Source organism: Gossypium raimondii, chromosome 4 (assembly GCF_025698545.1).
Source record: "Gossypium raimondii isolate GPD5lz chromosome 4, ASM2569854v1, whole genome shotgun sequence".
Classification (NCBI taxonomy): domain Eukaryota; kingdom Viridiplantae; phylum Streptophyta; class Magnoliopsida; order Malvales; family Malvaceae; genus Gossypium; species Gossypium raimondii.
In genome coordinates this window covers 32545258-32565901 of record NC_068568.1, presented here as the reverse complement: position 1 = coordinate 32565901, position 20644 = coordinate 32545258, and the positions used below count along the sequence as shown (strand labels likewise).

The 20644-nt window shown below is 35.0% G+C and overlaps 1 non-coding gene across 1 annotated transcript; it reads left to right on the top strand.

Moving 5' to 3' along the window:
- Positions 1–5310: 5310 nt before the first annotated feature.
- On the top strand, positions 5311–5417 carry LOC128040716 (small nucleolar RNA R71). Its single transcript, XR_008195522.1, has one exon. It is a non-coding gene; the product is annotated as a small nucleolar RNA R71 (small nucleolar RNA).
- Positions 5418–20644: the final 15227 nt, after the last annotated feature.

Genomic DNA, 20644 nt, shown 5'->3' with positions numbered 1-20644 from the left:
CATCACACTATCCATTGATTTTATTGGTATATTTTGATGCTTTGGTCGTGGTTATAATGACGTGTATAGGTGGACTATGTCTAATGTTTAGGTGGTGGTATTGGCATGTAATATTGCTATGAATTTGTGAAACTTAGGTTATTTTTATGCTTAATGGTTGGTGTTTATATAATCAAATTGATGCATGGTTTTTATGGCCAAAGTGGTAAGTGTTGGCATGTTTGCAAAATGATCATTTATAGCATGATTTGATATGGAATTTACTCAAGTATAATAGGTTGAAATATGACCCATTTTGTATGTTTGAATGTGAATTAGGCCTGTGGTGAATTCTAGTATAACTTGATTTAAAATTAAGCCAAATATATATGGATGAGTTATGGTCATATATATATTTAAGTTAGGTATATGTGTATTTGAGATACATGAAAATAATGATTCAAATGATAGGTTATACTGACATGGTGTAAGCTAAGTATGGTATGCTTAAACACGCACATGTTTAGGTATGTTTGGAATGACCATGTTTGGTATGTTTATATAAGTCTAAGTGGAGTTATGCCTTTAGGTAAATATGAACTAATTGTAATAGTATAAATGTGGTCAATCTATACTGAGTTTTGAAATGGAAAATGAATTAAGTGTTGATGAATTGAATGTGTTAAGTACTTATATATGTTTAGATAAATTGTATTTTGCATTTGAGGTGCCTGTATGGAATATTGGTTGTAAGTAAAAATAACCTAATGAAATGGTCTTAATATGCATGCTTTGGTATGTTTGAAAGATTGATTATATGTGCAAATGTCTTGTAGATGTGAGCTTGAAATGGGTGAAAAGAATGGCTTGAAATTGGCCTATTTCTTGTCCACACGGCCTACGATATGCGCACGTGTCTTAGTTGTGTGTGACACAAGGCCATGTGACACGGCCGTGTGTCCCTTGTAGGTTTTTAAAGGTAGCATTTTGAGAGTTACACAGCCTATCACAAGGGCGTGTGGCTTGGCCGTGTGACCCAAGTCAAAGCGTTACACGTGCTGGGACACGACCGTGGATCGTTCCTTCGAATGTCCACATGGCCTGAGACACGGGCATTTGTGTGACACCCCAAACCCAGCCCAGACGTTATGGCCGAATCTGGTGTGTCACATCGAAGTGTTTGTCAAACTTTGGACTAGTTGGTCAAACTTGTTTCTTAAATTTGGAAACCTCTTTATTAAAGTTTAACTGTACAATTAACCAAATATTTGCCTTTAAATTGCTAATGTTATTTTAAGTTGAATTAAAACGCGAAAGCATTTGTTAAATCCAACGATTAAAGTTCATGTCTTTGAAAAACAATAATTATTTTGAAAACTCGTTTTCATCTAACTAGCAATTTAAAATATAAAGCAATAGCCCAATTAAAATTTTAAACCAAATTAAAAGCCTTATGACAAAAACAAAACCCAACTTATTATTAAATTAGAAATAAAGGCTAATGTGAACTTATTATTAAAGTGCCTGAGATTGAGGATTACCTGCACAGTTAAAGGATAGGGTGAGTTTACGAAACTCAGTGTGTAATCCCCTTCTAAACAATTACTATGCAACATGTAGAATTAGTCTGGGCCTGAGCCCTATACAGTATCAGTACAGTGTGGGCCTTAGCCCATTACAGTCACAGTGTGGGCCTTAGCCCAATACAGTAATTAGTACACTGCAGTGATGCAACCCATCCCAATCCAACCAACACACCACTCCATACCACCAACACATCATGTGGGGATAAAATCGACCCACCCAGCCAACACACCAATATCGCATCAAAGCTGCCAGTAACAGTATATATGGCAATGCCACCAGTACAGTATACTTCCCTTATATCAGAATCCCAACCCCATGCGGTATGTCATGTCATAAATCATACGTGTATGCAGTATGTCATATTCAGTAACAGTCATGTATATATATATCATAGAGCAATTCGGTCATACACTCATATCAACTCCTAGGGGTATAATAGTCATTTTACAGTTTGAGGGTATTTTAGTAATTTTACCATTTGGGGGTATTTTGGTAATTTTATCCTTCGGGGGTATTTCGGTAATTTTACCCTTCTAGGGTATTTCGGTAATTTTACCCCTGAGGGGTATTTCAGTAATTTTACCCTTCGTGGGTATTTGGGTAATTTTACCTTTTGAGGGTATTTTCGCAATTTTACCCTTCAAGCGTATTTTAATAATTTTACCCCTCAGGGGTATTCCGGTAATTTTACCCTTCGGGGGTATTTCAGTAATTTTCCCTTTCAAGGGTATTTTGATAATTTTACCCCTCGGGGGTATTTCGATAATTTTACTCTTCGAGGGTATTTTAGAAATTTTACCCTTCGGGGGTATTTCGGTAATTTTACCCTTCGAGGGTTTTTCGATAATTTTACCCCTTAGTGGTATTTCTGTAATTTTACCTTTCGGGGGTATTACGATAATGTTACCCTCAATTAGCAAGTTTACTTACCACTCGAGCGTTTGCATGCCCATGTGGTCTCAAACGCCATGCTTACGGCCTGTCGGCTTTTCACCGATTTACGGTTGCAGTAGAGTGATTACACACCTGTTTGCGAAGGCGCACCTAAATACACGAACACCCAAAATCTACATTCAAACACTTTTTCTATTAATCGCTAACAATAGGACTAATCTCCTTCTTTACATCCAAGATCAAAACTAAACTAATACTTGCCTCCACTAACAAGATTGGCTTAGCCACTTTTACAACCGATGAGGATTAAGTTCAAACTTGTTGTCAGGTATCTACAACACAACAATCTCATTAAACAATATTGACTAATCATGTGGTTGAAATCCACACATGATCATATGCAGAACCATAGAACAGTCGGCCTTCATATAAAAGAAGACCAGTTTACCTACCTTGATTGAGGAATGAGAGAGTGATTTTGACGACCTCACAATGCTTACATTGCACCACTCTTCGAGGAAAACCTTAATACCGCAACAAGTAGCACATCCAGAGAAAGCATCAGTAGCTGGTGATCAAAGTCTATGGTAGTCGACAATACTTGTGATACAAAGATGAAGAGGAGAAGAAGAGAAGAGGAGAGAAGATTCGGCACAAAAAGAAAAAGAACGGGAAGAGGGATTCGGTAGAGAGGATACCAAAGAACTATTTGGCCACCCCAAGTAAAAAGAATAAAGGGAAAGTAGGAAAAGGTAGATGAGCAGACCCAAGAGGTTCCCAAGGCCCTTTGTAAAAATTGGCACAAAGAAAACAAAAGGGGAGAAAGAAAGGCTAAACAATACCAGAGCAAACAAAGTAAAGAGAAACCAAAGACCCGAAACCGATTACCTTACTGACTAATGAACAAATTCGGCACAAAACCCCTTCCCCAGTCAAATTCTCCTAGTTGGAAAACCCCCAAATGGCACACTTCCCCACTCACTCTCAAATTTCCAGATTTTATCCTAAAAATCCTTCATTTATCCTTCCTTGATTTTCTCCACAAATTTCTCCTCAACTACCTCTCTATGACCAGTTCAAACTCTCCACAATAGTGTTTCAGCCCAACACTACTACCTACACAACTCAAGCAGCAAAAAAAATTACATACTTGCACATCGCAGGACTTGAACCTCAAACCTCAAAGATACCTCACACGCCACCTATCACTGGACCAATAGTCCCTTTGTGTCATAAAACAAGTATTAATATATAAGAGGTTAAAGTGCCAGTGTTCAAATTCATTTAAGAGAAAAATTAAAAATTTTGCCAAGGCCAAGACTTGAACCCAATCCTCCAAACACTCCCATACACACCCAAATCACTTAGCCACTAAAACAAACAAGCAATTTGTGACAAAACATACAAAAATTAGAGACATAAATTTTGGGGCGTTACAGCTTGTCTCAGTAGTGTGAGTCACACGGCCTGGCCACACAGCCATGTGACCCCTACAGTGTGAATTGCTCCATCTTTTTCCATGAAGTTTTAAATGTTCCCGATTTTCTCCTAAAAATCCATCCCTAATCCCTCCTTGATTTTCTCCACCAATTCCTCCTCCACTGCCTCTCTATAACCAGTTCAAACTCGCCACAACAGTGTTTCAGCCCAACACTACTACCTACACAACTCAAGCAGCAAGAATAATTACTTCCTTGCACATCGCAGGACTTGAACCTCAGACCTCAAAGATACCTCACATGCCACCTATCACTGGACCAATAGTCTCTTTGTGTCATAAAACAAGTATTAATATATAGAAGGTCTAAGTGCCAGTGTTCAGATTCATTTAAGAGAAAAATTAAAAACTTTGTCAAGGCCAAGACTTGAACCCAAGCCTCCAAACACTCCCATACACACCCAAATCACTTAGCCACTAAAGCAAATAAGCAATTTGTGACAAAACATACAAAAATTAGAGACATAAATTTTGGGGCGTTAAAGTTTGTCTCAGCCGTGTGAGTCACACAGCCTGGTCACATGGCCCCATGTGAGTTACACAACCTGGCCACACGACCATGTGACCCCTACAGTGTGAATTGTTCCATCTTTTTCCATGAAGTTTTAAATGTACCCGATTTTCACCTGAAAATCCTTCCCTTATCCCTCCTTGATTTTCTCCACCAATTCCTCCTCAACTCCCTCTCTATGACCAGTTCAAACTCGCCACAACAGTGTTTCAGTCCAACACTACTACCTACATAACTCACGCAGCAAAAATATTTATTTCCTTGCACATCACAGGACTTGAACCTCAGACCTCAAAGATACCTCACATTCCACCTATCACTGGACCAATGGTCTCTTTGTGTCATAAAACAAATATTAATCTATAAGATGTCTAAGTGCCAGTGTTCAGATTCATTTAAGAGAAAAATTAAAAATTTTCCCAAGGCCAAGACTTGAACCCAAGCCTCCAAACACCCCCAAACACACCCAAATCACTTAGCCATTAAAGCAAATAAGCAATTTGTGACAAAACATACAAAACTTAGAGACATAAATTTTGGGGCGTTACAGTTTGTCTCAGCCGTGTGAGTCACACGGCCTGGCCACACGGCCATGTGACCCATGCAGTGTGAATTGTTCCATCTTTCTCTATGAAGTTTTAGATGTTCCCGATTTAGTCTCGAATCATTTCTAAAGTGTTTCTAAGGCCTCAAGGGCTCTAATAAGGGATGATATGTATGTGTTTGAGTGGGTTTTGGAATGATTATTCAATGTTGGAAAAGAATTATTTGAGTTACGTTTTTATGGCAATGCTTCATAACCCTATTCTAGCGACGAATACGTGTTAGGGGTGTTAAAAGAATCCCATGATGAGGACACTTATGAAGAAATTCTTTGAATCTTTCCCGCGCCTCATATAAGGACTTGTCATCCAATTGTTAGAAAGTATTTATCTCATTTCGCAACTTTGCATTCTTGATCGGTGGAAAATACTTTACCAAAAACCCTTCTGCTAATTATTTCCATGTAAATATTGAACTTGGTGGCAATGAATTCAGCCACGCTCGTGCTTGATCTCTAAAAGAGTACGGAAATAAATTTAACCTTAATGCATCTTTAGCTACACCAGCTATCTTGAACGAATCACTCACCTCCATGAATAATCGAAGGTGAAGATGTGGATCTTCCGTAGGCATATCACTAAATTTGCCCACCGCTTGGAGTATTTGAAACATCACTAGTTTCAATTTGAATTGGGGTGCCTTGATTCAATCTATTACCTTGTCCGTCATTTTAATTTCCAAGGTCCATCTCGACTTGTCTTCGAGAAAATCTCTCACCTCTTCTCTGTCTAAATGTCTGCTCAATTGCAGTGTCTACAGGTAATAGATTGATGGTTCGATCTATGCTTATAAACACCTAATGAATAAATAAAAAATAAAGAATAAATTAGTATTGTTAGAAATTAAATAAAAACAAACTGCAAAAATAATTTCACAAAAAATGATTAAGGCAACAGTCCTCGAGAACGACACCAAAAACTTGTAACGTGATTTGTGCAAGTATAGTTCCAATAATAAGTAAGTAAAATGAGTTATCGTCTCTACAGGGACTGTGTATGTTAATCGATTATTTGTAAAATTATAAATTCAAAATTTGGTATGAAACACAATAATTTGAATGGTGATGTTTAACTAAATTATTTGGATGAAAAAATTGATCCTTAATGCAATTCTAATCTAAATGTAAATTATCTAAATATATGAATGAATGACTTTAGCAACAAAAACAATAAACATAAAATAGGCTATGCTAATTATATTAATCAACTCAATACATTTTCATCATGCTTAACAATGTACAAAAATATTCCATGGCAGCTTGATCATTCATGAGTTTGGAAACAAAATTAAGTCCTCTTGGACCTTTTACTTAGTGAAATATGCATTTTACTGATCATATTAAACTAAGGGTTTCTTAGTATTTATGAGAGGTCACAGGGACATTTGCGTTTGCAATAGTTTAATCACATACACCTAAAAACTATGCAAGATAATAGAGCTAACTAAAGATATTATAAACCTCTAATTTAGTCGGGTTTAATGATCTAAATTAAGAATTGCTCTTTTAACTTATGTTACTAGTCATTGTCTGGTTAGGATCGCTCAACTAATCTGAATGCATCCAATCACGTATGAATGAAATACATCTTGATTTTAATTGAAAACATGATCGACTGAGGCACAAACATGTTAAACATGAATTAATGAATATTATTGAATTAAGATAATCGTCCTAGCAAATTAAATTAAACTGACATTGTTGATGTCAATAACAAAAAACACATGACAAACATAATTAAATTAAATAACAAGAAGGAAAGAGTAAACTCTAATTTAGTTCAGCAGCATTTCAGATCTTTTTGACTGATGTGTTACTCCGTTCTTTTCGTTGCTCCTCTGCTAAGGGTTCCTCAAGGTGGCTGGCCAAGAGATGGTCTTGATAAGACTTTTGTTGGATAAAGAATGGAAGGGAGATCAATAGCTATGCAAGGGAAGAGAAAAGGGGAATGAGAATGAGAGACTGAATGAAAGGTGAGTGTTGACGGATAATTTGAGAAGTGGAAATGTATGTGGTAATTATAGGTGAAGGAAAGGGTAGAGTTTACTAAAACTAGAATTCAAAATCCCTCTCTTTTCTCTCATACATGGCCGACCACAAATTGTGGAAAAGGGGATGACTTGGTTGTTTCTTTTTTAATTCAAAACAATGCTATTAATAGTCATAAGGTAGACAATTTCAAAGATCAAGTTGGTGGGTCGATTTATTATATTTTTCCAACTACAAGGACCTTCAGTTAAATACCCCAAAAAATATTTTTGGGCAGCCATCTACTTGTACGAAAAATTGGGCTTGACTCCTCCTTATTGGACAATTTCTCAATCCAATAATTAATCAAACATATTCATCTTTTAGCACATCTTTTACTGGGTCAAATTAACACCTTTATGACCGAGTTTTGCATGGTCTTACCATCCAAATGAAGTATTTGTGTGTATGTCCATGCATAATTTATGTTAATCACATCTTTCATGGTCCTCCTGCATAGTGAAAATTCATATATTAATATTTAACATGAAAATAATATAAATTATGTACAAGAATCATGTAATTAAGCATAATTTCACATACTTTATAAATTCATGTCCGAATTAATAATTAAGTAAATTTCACTTATTTTAGTAACAATTACTCCATACTAACATATTTATTAAGTCAAAAGGTTGTAAAATATATAAAAAAACTCCATATAATTTTGAGTTTACAAAAACCTATACGAAAGATAATATGAAAGACGTTTCTTTTAGAATGAACTTTCAATGTTGTATATGACATGAGACGGTGGTGTGGCATTTCGTATTTAGGATTGGCAATCAGGTCGGGTATAGGGTGTACCAGTGTTATCCCAAGCAGCAACTAAATTCCAAAATCAACCTCACGCTCAGGAGCTGAACAAGGCAGCTCCTTAGGAAAGACGTCGTGAAACTCTTTCAATACACAAATATTCTGCACTGTTGCACTATCCACATATGTGTGAGTGATGTACACGAGATAGGCGTCACACCCCTTACGCACTAATTTCTCTACTACCAAGGCAGAAATCACATTAGTAAGATAATTCTGGCTCTCCCTAACTATGATTATCTCATTCCTAGAAGAAGTCCTCAGAGTAACTCACTTAGTGTCATAGTGTAGGATAACTCAATGCTCACTCAACCAGTCCATTCCCAATATGAGATCAAATTCTCTGAAGGGTAGTTCCATAAGGCCGACTGGAAGGACCTCGCCTTGCACTTGCAATAGAAATAGCCTATAAATCTTATTTATATACACAAATTTTCCTAATGGACTAAATACAGTCACATCACTCACAGTTTCATCTACCCGGATGCCTAGTTTTTCCGCAATCACACAAGATACATATGAATGGGTAGAGCCATTATCTATCAATACAAAATAAGGAATAACATTAATAGTAAAAGTCTCTACTATCACATCGACAGTATCATGATCCTTTCAGTGTCTAGCCACATACATAAGTACTAATTGCCTCGCATCAACTCGGTAACCTCCCTGACCCGATGCTCACTGTCTCTGACCTACATTACCTCCTCTATTCTGCCATTGAGCTCACTGTGACTGCTGACCAGCTCTCTAATTTGGTGCACGATTCTGACCCTATGCTTACTTTTGCTCGTTTAGCTGAGGATAATCTTGGATCTTATGGTTCAATGATCCGTACTTTAGGCATGCACCCATGCCCTGCCAACACTCACCCAGATGTCTCTTGCCACAGGTGGCAAAGTTCTGGGTACTATCTCTAGCTGCGACAAAGTTCTGGCGAGGTCAGTCATCTCTAGCCCGTTTATTGGGTGTTGAGTTTGCCCATTAGGGTCAGAATCTCCCTTAGCAAGAGCTCTTACTTACTCTTTTTGTTCACGCTCAATACGTCTGACCTCCTCATAAATCTTATCCTTCTCCACCATAGCTTCGAAGAGCCTTTCTTATAGCAGAGCAACTTGCACCATCAAATCAGATCTATGCCCAAACTTAGATTGAGCGCACTTATCTTGTTCATTTGCCACCAGTCCCGGGGCATAAAAGTCGAGCCTCAGGAACTCTACCTCATAATCAACCAAAAACATGCTACCTTGCCTTAGTTCGATGAACAAAAGCCTTTTGGCCTCAACCTACCTTGTGCTCACATATTTCTTTTTGGAAGCATCTAGAAAATAGTCCCACGTCAAACGATCGGCTTGGGTACCCCTCACAATAGCTTGCCAGGCAGGCCTCATCACGCAGTAATGATACACTCCCTTTAAGTTTCTGCTCTGAGGTGCACTCCATATCATCAAAAAACCTCTCTGTAGCCTCCAGCCAATATTCAACTATAGTGGTAGTCATCCTTGCAATGCCCCTAAACAGCTTGGCCCTACTCGATCGGAGCATCTTAGCAATGGTAGCATGATTGCTATCCCCCAATTGGGCACTCGCCACTCGTTCAAATACTCCAAACATGGCCTACGATACTATCACATCCCATATTTTTATTATTATATGTGCGAGATTGAAAAAAAAGGAATGTGTAGTCTAGTGGTTTAGTGACTTCTTAGATAAATTAGAGGTCCAAGGTTCAAGTCCTAATGTTCACACTCTTGTAATTAATTTTTTTCCAATTTTCCTATGTGCATTAATGCATTGTCATCCAATCCCCTTTAGTTACCTCAAATAGGTTGATTCTTATCCTCTTTTATGAGGGTAACAATCCATTTTTAGTGAAATCAAAATGGTGGTTTTGGGACCATAAATATGACGTAAAAATATTTATTTTATTATTATTTTAATTCCTACAACATGTTAGTAGTATCGTATAAAAAATTTGTTAAGAAATTTTACTGTTTGTATGCTTAATTCGATAAAAAGGACTAAATTGGAAAAAGGTGCAAAACATGAGTTCTATAAGGCAAAGGGGTTTAATAGCTATGAAATTTAATGGTTAGAGGGTTTATGTTGCAAATAAACCATTAATATGTTGAGTGGACAAATATAGATATTTATTAGGTAGTTTTAAAGGTTATATATCAAGGTTAATTCAGTAAATTAGTAAATAAGTTAATTAAAAGAAAAGAAAAAAAATGTATAATCTTCCTTATTGAATGATACCACCGAAATTAAGAAAATAGAAATCTCCATGGAAGCGTAAGCATTCGACCATCATTAATTGTCTCACATGTAAGTATTTTTTGTCTCGTTTTTAATGCTTTCTATGTTTCTGGGGTCGTTATAGCTTAATATAGCTAGTCCGATGACTAACTTGAAAAATGGTTAAAAGACTTGAGTATGATTCAATTGGATTTATCATCCATCACAACATATCATGTATTTCCATGTATCACCATCCCACTGAGTTTTATATAAACATGTCTTGGTTCTTATTGAACACTTACCATTTCTTGTGCATACACATATGACATAAACAATACATTAACCATAGCCAGAAGCTAATGACTAAACACATAACTTAACAATATCATCACATGTTAAGACATGAAACATAGCATAGCATTAATTAAATCATACCTTCTATAAACATAAATATTGATACATTGATCATTGGTAAAACATACCTTTCCATATCTTTCATAGGGAAGTCAATCAGAACCCTTATCAGAGCTCACACAAAGTGTGCTAAATGATGGTCATAACCGTCCCTTTTCATATTTGATGGTTGAAACCATCCCCTTTCATTTATCAATGGTCATCACCATCCCTTTCCATAGTTGATGGTCGTCACCATCCCTTTTCATAATCTATAGCCGAAGCTATCCCTTTTCATATTCGATAGTCAAAGCTATCCCTTTTTGTAACAGCCCGATTTTAGGCCTAGTCGAAACAGTAGTTTCGAGACCACAAATCTGATGAGGAAAAAGTTATTTTTTATTATATTTTTATGGTCTACAATTTCACAGAATGATTTCGTGAAAATTTCGTTAAAAAATTTCGACGTTTGGGCACTCAATTTAGCCAAAAGGACTAAATTGTAAAAGGTGCAAAAGTTGAGTTCTACATGTTAGAAGTGTCAACTGTTACGAAATTTTAAATTGGAGGCCCTTAAATGGTAATTAGATCATTGGTTACATTGTGGACAAAAATGGACACGAGATAAGTAAAATAGGAAAATTTTAAGTTAGGGGTATTTTGGTAATTTGGTAATTAAAATGTATTAAAAAGACAAAATAGGCCAAAAATCATCTTCAAGCCTTGGCCGAATTTCACAAGGGGGAAGCCATTGCTAGAGTTTTCAAGCTTGCAAGCTCCATAGTAAGTGATTCCAAGCCTCGTTTTTAATGTTCTTTATGTTTTTGGAGTCTCGGTAACTTGATTTAGCTTATTCTAGCAATAATTTACTCTAGGGTTTATATTTGGAAAAATACCCATAGGTGAAATGTGTTTATTTTGATGTTTTATGGTAGAATATGAAGCTTTAAATTATGTTAAACAACTTTTGCTAAGCGATTTTAAGTGAAAACGAGTAAAACGACATAATCGGTAAAAATACTTAATGTTCATAAGTAAGTGTTAGAGTGGGAATTTGATGTTGCCATAGAAGGGAAAATTTTTCAGCATGCCATAATACATAAGAATAAGGGATGAAGTTTAATTTACGAGCTTTGGGACAAAATCATAATTTTGTGAAACTTTAGGGGTAAAAATGTAATTTTTGTGAAAGTGTGATTTTAAGACTATATTGAATAATGTGAGTGTTAAATAAGTTAAGTGTGTTATTATAAACCAAGAAAGATGAGGAATTGACCTTGAAAGCATGATGGTAAGTTTGTGTGTGAATAATACATTATTTTAATTTTATTTAATATATTGCTGAGCTATGATTGAATATAGAATAAATATTTGATGTAGATTACAAAATGTGAATAAATTGTAAAAGTTTGTAAAATGTTGTGAAGTAAGGTTCCCAATTGAACACTCGGATTTCACCGGGATTCTTTAAATGTAAGGGGTTGCTAAGTGCAGATTCCCTGAATCATTGATCAAAATAGGGTTGCTCTGTGCTGATTCTCCGTATCATTGATTATAAGGTGGTTGCTAAGTGTTGATTCCATCGTATCCTTGATTGTGAAAGGGGTTGCTATGTGTTGATTCCCCGTATCATTGATTATAAGGTGGTTGCTAAGTACTGATTCCACCGTATCCTTGATTGTGAAAGGGGTTGCTATGTGCTGATTCCCCGTATCATTGATTATAAGGTGGTTGCTAAGTGCTGATTCCACCGTATCCTTGATTGTGAAAGGGGTTGCTATGTGCTGATTCCCCGTATCATTGATTATAAGGTGGTTGCTAAGTGCTGATTCCACCGGGATCCTTTGAACATGAGGTGGTTGCTAAGTGCTGATTCCACCGTATAACGGTTAATATTCCGAAGTGTTCATCTGGGAAATTGGATAAGTAAAAATATAAGTGAATCGAATAAGGTTACGTGATGAATATTGGGTTCGATATTTAATCGACCCTTGAGTAAGATGGAAAGAAGTACTAAATTATGAAAAAGTAAAATGTGCAACAAAACAGTTTTGGATAGTAACAATAGTGTGACTTTGAAAAATCACAAAAAATGGTGGAAATTGAATTAGAGAGTGAATGAGATATGAAATGAAAGATTAAGGAGTCTATTTTTACATAAAAGAAACAAAGCAAGCAAAAGAGTTATACATTTTGAGATATTTGAATTTTAGTGAGGTAGAATTGAATTGATTTCAAAACCCCTGCTCGATTTTAGAAAATGATTAAAATTGTAAAAAATAATTATGAGTTATAATTTATATGATTAGAATCCTTAATGAGTATATTTTCAATAGAAATAAACAAGAACACCATTTGAATTCTGTAAAATGAGATAATTCATTTTTAGTGAAGAGTGGTCAGAACTATCAGACTGCATAACAGGGTAAACTTTAAAGAATAAAATGTACTATTTTGCTAAACCAAAAATTATGAAAATGTTATGGTAAGAAGATATGTGAGTCCAGTTTTAGGGAAAATTAACGGTTCTTAATTTGGATTTCTTTAGCTCCTGACAAAAATAATTTAGTGATACTGACTCGGATAGACAGCTTTGAATATACATAAGGGTGAATAAAGAAACTATAGAAAATGTTATTTCTAAGAATGTTATGTACACTAAGGATGTGGAATGGAGAGGAGGAGGAGGAAAATTAATTATATATATGAATTATTTGTGTATAATTGGTTATATACTTGATTATAATCGATAAATGTTAAAATAGAAATGATTCTTACATTTGCGTATTATTGATCATGATTTAAGCTCATATGGGAAACTAAAGTTTCATAGTATGTGAGTGTGGTATATTTGGTATATGATTTGGTACGAAGTAAGGCCATGAATAGTTTATGGATTAACTCATATTGGTATGTTTGATACATGAATAAATGTTGAACTCGGCCATACTTATAATGCTTACTCTATATGTTTATTTGGCTAACATGTGTAGTGTACACGCTTAAGCTTTGGCCAAGTGGTGGCTGAATTATGCCACGTTAAATTTATAAGTTATGCATTGAAATGGTAAGTGCCTAGATAGGAATATGCTTGTGATCATGGAAAGGGTGGTAATGTTTAAATTATGTAAACTTACCTGAAATGGTTTATCATGTGGTTAATTCCAAAAAGAATTATGTTTAAATGTACTAGCTTGTGACTATGGTTGAATGATATGTTATTGTTTTGTGTGATCGTAGGAAATGGGTGTGGAAAGGAAATGAAATACTAAGTTCATACTTGAAGAATAAAATGACGAAAAAGGGGATGATGAGTTGATTTGATGTTGTTATTTAAGCTTAAGTGATGTTTTCATTGTAATACTAAGAATTTTATAAATGTGTTAATGAATGGTATAATCGATAAATGTTGAGTTAAATGGTGAATACGTATTAGTATTGAACTTAACGATATTGAAGTGTACATGAATTAAATGGAAGTTTCTAGTGATATGATTTGAATTAAAAGAATTATTGTGGTATTGAAATATATATATTGGATTGAGAAATTGATTTGCATTGTGAACATGAAAGATTGTGAATTGAATAAAATTGAAATGAAGCATTGAATTACATGAGTAAGTATCGGGTCTCGTAGGCCCTATTTGTTATGAATATAATATTTTGAGGATAAATTGTAAAGAATTATAAAAGCATGTCAATAATTTGAAGAGTTTAAATTTGAATGAAATTTTGTAACTCAGTTTAATACGTTTACATGTGTAAGTGTTCTAATAATACCTCATACCCTATTCCGGAGTTGAATACGAGTAAGGGGTGTTACACTTTTAATACTCGATGGTCGTCACCATCCCTTTTCATAGTTGATGGTCATCACCATCCTTTTTTATAATCAATAGCCAAAGCTATCCCTTTTCATAATTGATAACCGAAGCTATTCCTTTTCATATTCGATAGTCGAAGCTGTACCTTTTCATATTCTATAGCCGAAGCTATCGATTTTGATATTCGTTAGCTGAAGCTATCCTTTTTCATTGGTCGATGATCGCCGATACACCATTGGATTTACGTCGTTTCATAACAAGATAAATTATATAATAACTTATATATATTTTTTCAATTTCAATATAAAATCAAATAATAACATTCATTTAACCAAAATTATACATAATACAGTTCATACAAACTTACCTGGCTAATTTGTAGAAATGACAAAGTGTAGGGGCATTTTGGTAATCTTTCATTCTCCTTAATTTTCCACTCGATCTTGATCTAAATTAATAATTTCATTAAATCTATTAATACGCAGTATAAAAAAGTAAACTATGGAATTTAGTTATTTTTGACATTATTACAAAATTGCCCTAAAGTATTACTTTTATTCAATTTAGTCTCTAAGCCCAAAACATGTAAATTAACCATTTTAACACAAACCCAAGGTAGCCAAATATTCATAGTATTCAATACAGTCCATTTTTGTAATAATTTTAGAATAAACCCTTGTATTTTTACTATTTTAAGAATTTAGTCCCTAATCAATAAATTCGACAAAATCAGTTAACAAAATATTTTTAATTATTAATCAACATTCCAAATTCATCATGTAACATCAGAAATCACAATACTCATCAATGGAAACATTCAAAATCTTTAACACTTTCAAAATCGAAGGTACGGGCTAGTTGGACCTAGTTGCAACAATCTCAAAAATATAAAAATTATTAGAAACGAGGCCAAATCGGACTTACATACACACAATTAAGTTTGGCCGAAGATTTCAATCCTTTAAAAATGGCTTTCTCGTTTCTTAAATCGATGAAAGAAATGAATTGGAAAACATGATACAAACTTTATTTAATTTAATTTAATTTAATTTAATTATAAATTACCATATTAACCTTAGTTAATAATTAAGCAAATCATTAAATTCATGCCCATTATTTTCCACTAACACCTTGAATGGTCTAATTACCATTTAATTCCCTTTTACAGATTCAATTAACAATTTAATCACTCATATCCAATGAGTGATTAAATTTTACATCTTCTGATTTAGTCCTTTTAATTAATTAACTATTGAAACGTTAAAAATTTTCAACGAAACTTTAATACCATCTTAATGAAACTCCGTAAATATTTATAAAAATATTTACAGTTTGGTTTATAAAATGAGGTCCCGATACCTCATTTTCTAAAACTACTTGACCTTAGGGTCATACCACTTAAACTTAATAGATCGCTTATAAATCATAATTTATCAAATCAAAAACCTTTTTAAAAACAATATTTGACTCATAAGTATTAAATAAAAATATTTACAAACTTACTCATCAGATTTTGTGGCCCCGGAACCATTGTTTCCAATACCACTGTAAAATGGGCTGTTACATTTCTTTTATTGCAAATATAATAAAAAATATGCAAGGGACTAGTGACGTTGCACCTATACAAGTCGCTCAACAAGTTGATGTTCCTACTTTTTATTGTGAGATTTGCAGTGAAAACCTTAGCTATGAAGATTGTCCACAACACGCAAAGAATGCCTTTTATGTCAATAACATCTGAACAATTCTTATGCCAACTCTTATAATAATTCTGCACGCAATCAACAATCTTGGGAAACTCAGATTGCTGGACAAAATGCTGCGACATTTCGATATGGGAATATATCTACTAAAGGAAATTATAATCCACGATAAGGGAATTACAATCAATAATAGCGAAACTAACATCAGCACACTCAGATGCATCCACAACAAAGCCAGATGCATCCGCACCAGGACCAAATACAGCCACAACACTCTTCAATGTTGAATCAACATGTTCAAGGACATCGACAACAACAGTACACGCAAGCTTCTCCTTCTGACATGTTAGCAGCTCTTGAGGTTTTAAAACGAGAGCATATTACTCACACAAAAGCTATTGTGCATAGGAATTCATATTCTATTCGGGCGTTGGAGGCACAATTATCACAACTTACTTCAAATCTGAATACTCGACCACCGAGCACACAACCTAGTGACACGAAAAATCCCAGTTTGAGTGGGAAAGAACATTGCAAGGCTATCACTCTTAGGAGTGGTAAACAAACTGGCGAGACGACTATAGCTTCTACTGTAGTACCTCAAGGTACTAGTGAAGTGATCCCTGGTGATAAAGTTAAATCTGAAGAGCTTGTCGATGTACCAGACAAAGAAGTTCCACAAATTATCACTCATATGCCTAATGTCTGACACCTGAAACTATCAATGCAATCAATGGTGTCGCTGCAATCAGATGTATCTCCACCTTTACATTTTCCACAAAGATTCAAAGAGAATGAGCAGGATAAGCAATACCAACAGTTCTTGAACACACTGAAGCAACTTTAGGTCAATATTCCTTTAGTAGACGCTCTTGCACAAATTTCGAATTATGGGAAATTTATGAAGGAGATTTTGTCCAAGAATAAAAAACTCAGTGATATGGAAACCTATTGCACTCACAGAAGGCTGTAGTGTTTTTTTGACAAATAAGTTGCCGCCCAAAATAAAAGATCATAGGAGCTTTACTATCCCATGTTCAATTGGGAACTATTATTTGGGCAAGGATTTATGTGACTTGGGAATTAGCATAAATCTAATGCCACTATCTACTTTTAGAAAGTTGGAAATTAGTCACATGAAACCTACTGCAGTGACATTGCAACTAGTAGATTGATCCTAGGCTCAACCTGAAGGGCAAATCAAAGACATCTTAGTTCGTGGGGATAAAGTCATTTTTTCGGCTAATTTTATCATACTTTCCTGTGAGGCAGACAAGAAGGTTCCCAAAATCTTGGGAAAACCATTTTTAGCCACCGGACGAACTCTTATTGATGTTTACAAAGGTGAACTGACCATGAGACTTAATAATAAGCACATTACCTTTAGTGCCTTTTAATATATTCAATACAAGGATAAAGAAGAATGCTATACTGTCGATACGCTAGATGATCTAATTGAGGAGGAATTCAATGACCAAAGCACAATACTTTCTGAGGAGTTTGCAGTGACATCTGATGATGAATTCTTAGATGATTGTGACAGTATGGTTGAAGTTAATAATATTGAACTTAGGCATGGATGGTAGATTGAATCTTTAAACTTAACCAACAGAACAACTCCAATTTTCAAGTCATCTATTAACGAAGCTCCTATTGTGAAATTGAAACCACTACCTACTCATCTTAAATACATCTTTCTTGGTGCTAACAATACCGTCCCAGTTATTGTCTCCACAACATTGGATGTAACTCAAGAAGAAAAATTAGTCCATATTCTTAAGCAACATAAACGAGGTATTGATTTGAGTATTGTATATATTTGAGGCATTAGTCCATCTTTTTGCATGCATAAGATCAAGTTGGAAGATGAAGGCAAGCAATCGATTGAGCAACACAGAAGATTAAACGAGAAGATAAAGGAAGTTGTTAAGAAAGAAGTCATAAAATGGCTTGATGCTAGAATTATTTACCCTATTTCTCATAGTGATTGGGTGAGTCCAATGCAACGCGTTCTTAAAAAGAGTGCCATCACTGCGGTTACCGACGACAAAGATGAATTAATTCCTACACGCATTCTTATAGGATGGCGAGTCTGTATGTATTATTAAAAACTTAATGCTGCCACAAGGAAGGACCACTTCCCACTTCCTTTCAATGCCTAAATGTTGGATAGGCTTGCTGGAATAGCCTATTACTACTTCTTAGGCGGCTATTCTGGGTACAATCAAATTGCCATTGCACCGGAGGAACCGAGAAAATTACTTTCACCTGTCCCTTTGGTACTTTTACTTTTCGCCGTATGCCTTTCAGTCTTTGCAACACACTAGCCACATTTCAAAAGTGCATGATGGCAATATTCTTGGATATGATTGAAGATTCTTTAGAGGTTTTTATGGATGATTTCACAGTTTATGGGAATGATTGTGATCATTATGCGGACAATTTGGATAAAGTATTGAAGCGATGTAAAGATACACCTCTTGTTCTAAATTGGGAAAAAAGCCATTTCATAGAAATTGAAGGCATTGTGTTAGGCCATCGCATTTCAAGTTAAGGCATTGAAGTAGACAAAGCTAAAGTTGAAATCATTGAGAAATTACCTCCACCAAAAAATGTGAATGTATTTGCAGTTTTCTTGGGCATGTAAGGTTTTACCAAAGATTTATTAGAGATTTCTCAAAAATTTCAAAACCCTTATGCTCATTGCTGGAACATAATCAAAAATTCTTCTTTGACGATACATGTCTGGATGAATTTATTCAATTAAAGAAGTCGCTAGTAAATAAACCCATTGTCATTGCACCAGATTGGTCTCAACCTTTTGAAGTTACGTGCGATGCAAACGACTTTGCAATAGGTGCTGTTCTAGGACAACGCAAGGGAAAAATATTTCATGCCATCTATTAAGCTAGCAAAATGCTTGCAGATGCTCAAATCAATTATACCACTACAGGGAAAGAATTGTTGGCTGTAATCTTTGCTTTCGACAAGTTTTGTTCTTATCTTGTCAGCACAAAGGTTATCGTATTTAATGATCACTCAGAGTTAAGAAATCTTTTTGTGAAGAAGGATGCAAAACCAAGACTGATATGCTGGATCTTACTATTGCAAGAATTTGACATCGAGATAAAAGGCTGCAAAGGTTCAGAGAATCAAGTTAGAGACCATCTGTCTCGATTTGAAGTTGGTAGTGAAGATGGAAACATACTACAAATTGTCGACGCATTCCCAAATGAGAAGTTATTTTCTGTAGATGCAACCCCTTGGTATGCAGATTTGGTTAATTACCTAGTGTATGGAAAACTCCCATTGGGTGTCACAAGCCATAAAAAAAGAAAGATTCCTTCGTGAAGTTGTGAAGTATCATTGGAATGAGCTGTATTTATTCAAGGTATGCAATGACAACATCATTTAGCGTTATGTTTCGAAAGAGGAGATGCTTTCAATCCTGAAGCACTGTCATGATGCTCCTTATGGAGGTTATTTTGGTGGCATGTGAACTATTGCTAAGGTTCTCCAATTAGGATTCTACTAGCCTTTACTATTCAAATATGCCTACAATTTTGTGAATCAGTGCAATAGGTGTCAGGGAACTGGTTTTATATCCCGACGTAATGAAATGTTGCAGCAACCAATTATGGAGGTTGAATTCTTCGATGTTTATGATATGGATTTTATGGGACCATTTCCAAGTTCATTTGAAAATCTTTATATATTAGTAGTTGTTGAAGTTGTTGCAGTCCCAAATGATGATTGAAAGACAGTGCTTAAATTTTTTCATAAGCATATACTCACCCACTTTGGCTCACTAAAGGCATTGATTAGTGATCAGGGTACATACTTTCATTGCAACCAAGTGGTAGCTGCACTAAGGAGATATGGATTTAATCATAGAATGGCTACTACTTATCATTTGCAAACTAATGGACAAGCTGGAATATCGAATCGACAAATTAAAAACATTCTTGAGAAGTTTATGAAGCCTTCGAGGAAAGATTGGTTTTCTAGACTCGATGACGCTTTATGGGCATTGTGGGCAACATACAAAACTCCATTAGGGATGTCGTCGTATCGATTGGTTTTTGGGAAAGAATGTCACTTGCCAGTTGAACTGGAGCACAAAGCAGCGTAGGCAATTAAGCAAGTAAACATGGACTATGAAGCTGCTAGAAAGAAAAGGTTGTTGGATATCATTGAACTAGAGGAGATTAAGCGAATTGTCTATAAAAACACTGTAATTTACAAGGAAAACACCAAACGATGGCATGATAGAATTATTTTGCAATGATAATTTATTACAGGTGAACAAGTTTTATTCTTCAAATCTAGACTGAAATTGTACCCGAGTAAATTGCGCTCACGTTGGTCTAGGCCTTTCGAAGATGTTGAAGTATTTTCTCATGGTGTAGTCACAATTAGAGATTTACATATGGACACCAGTTCAAAGTAAATGGATAGCAATTGAAACACTATTTTGGGAATATTAATCAAAAGTAGGCAGAGACCATTAAATTGGTTGAAAAATTTTAATTTTTATTAAATTTATCATTATGTGATTTTATTTTATTT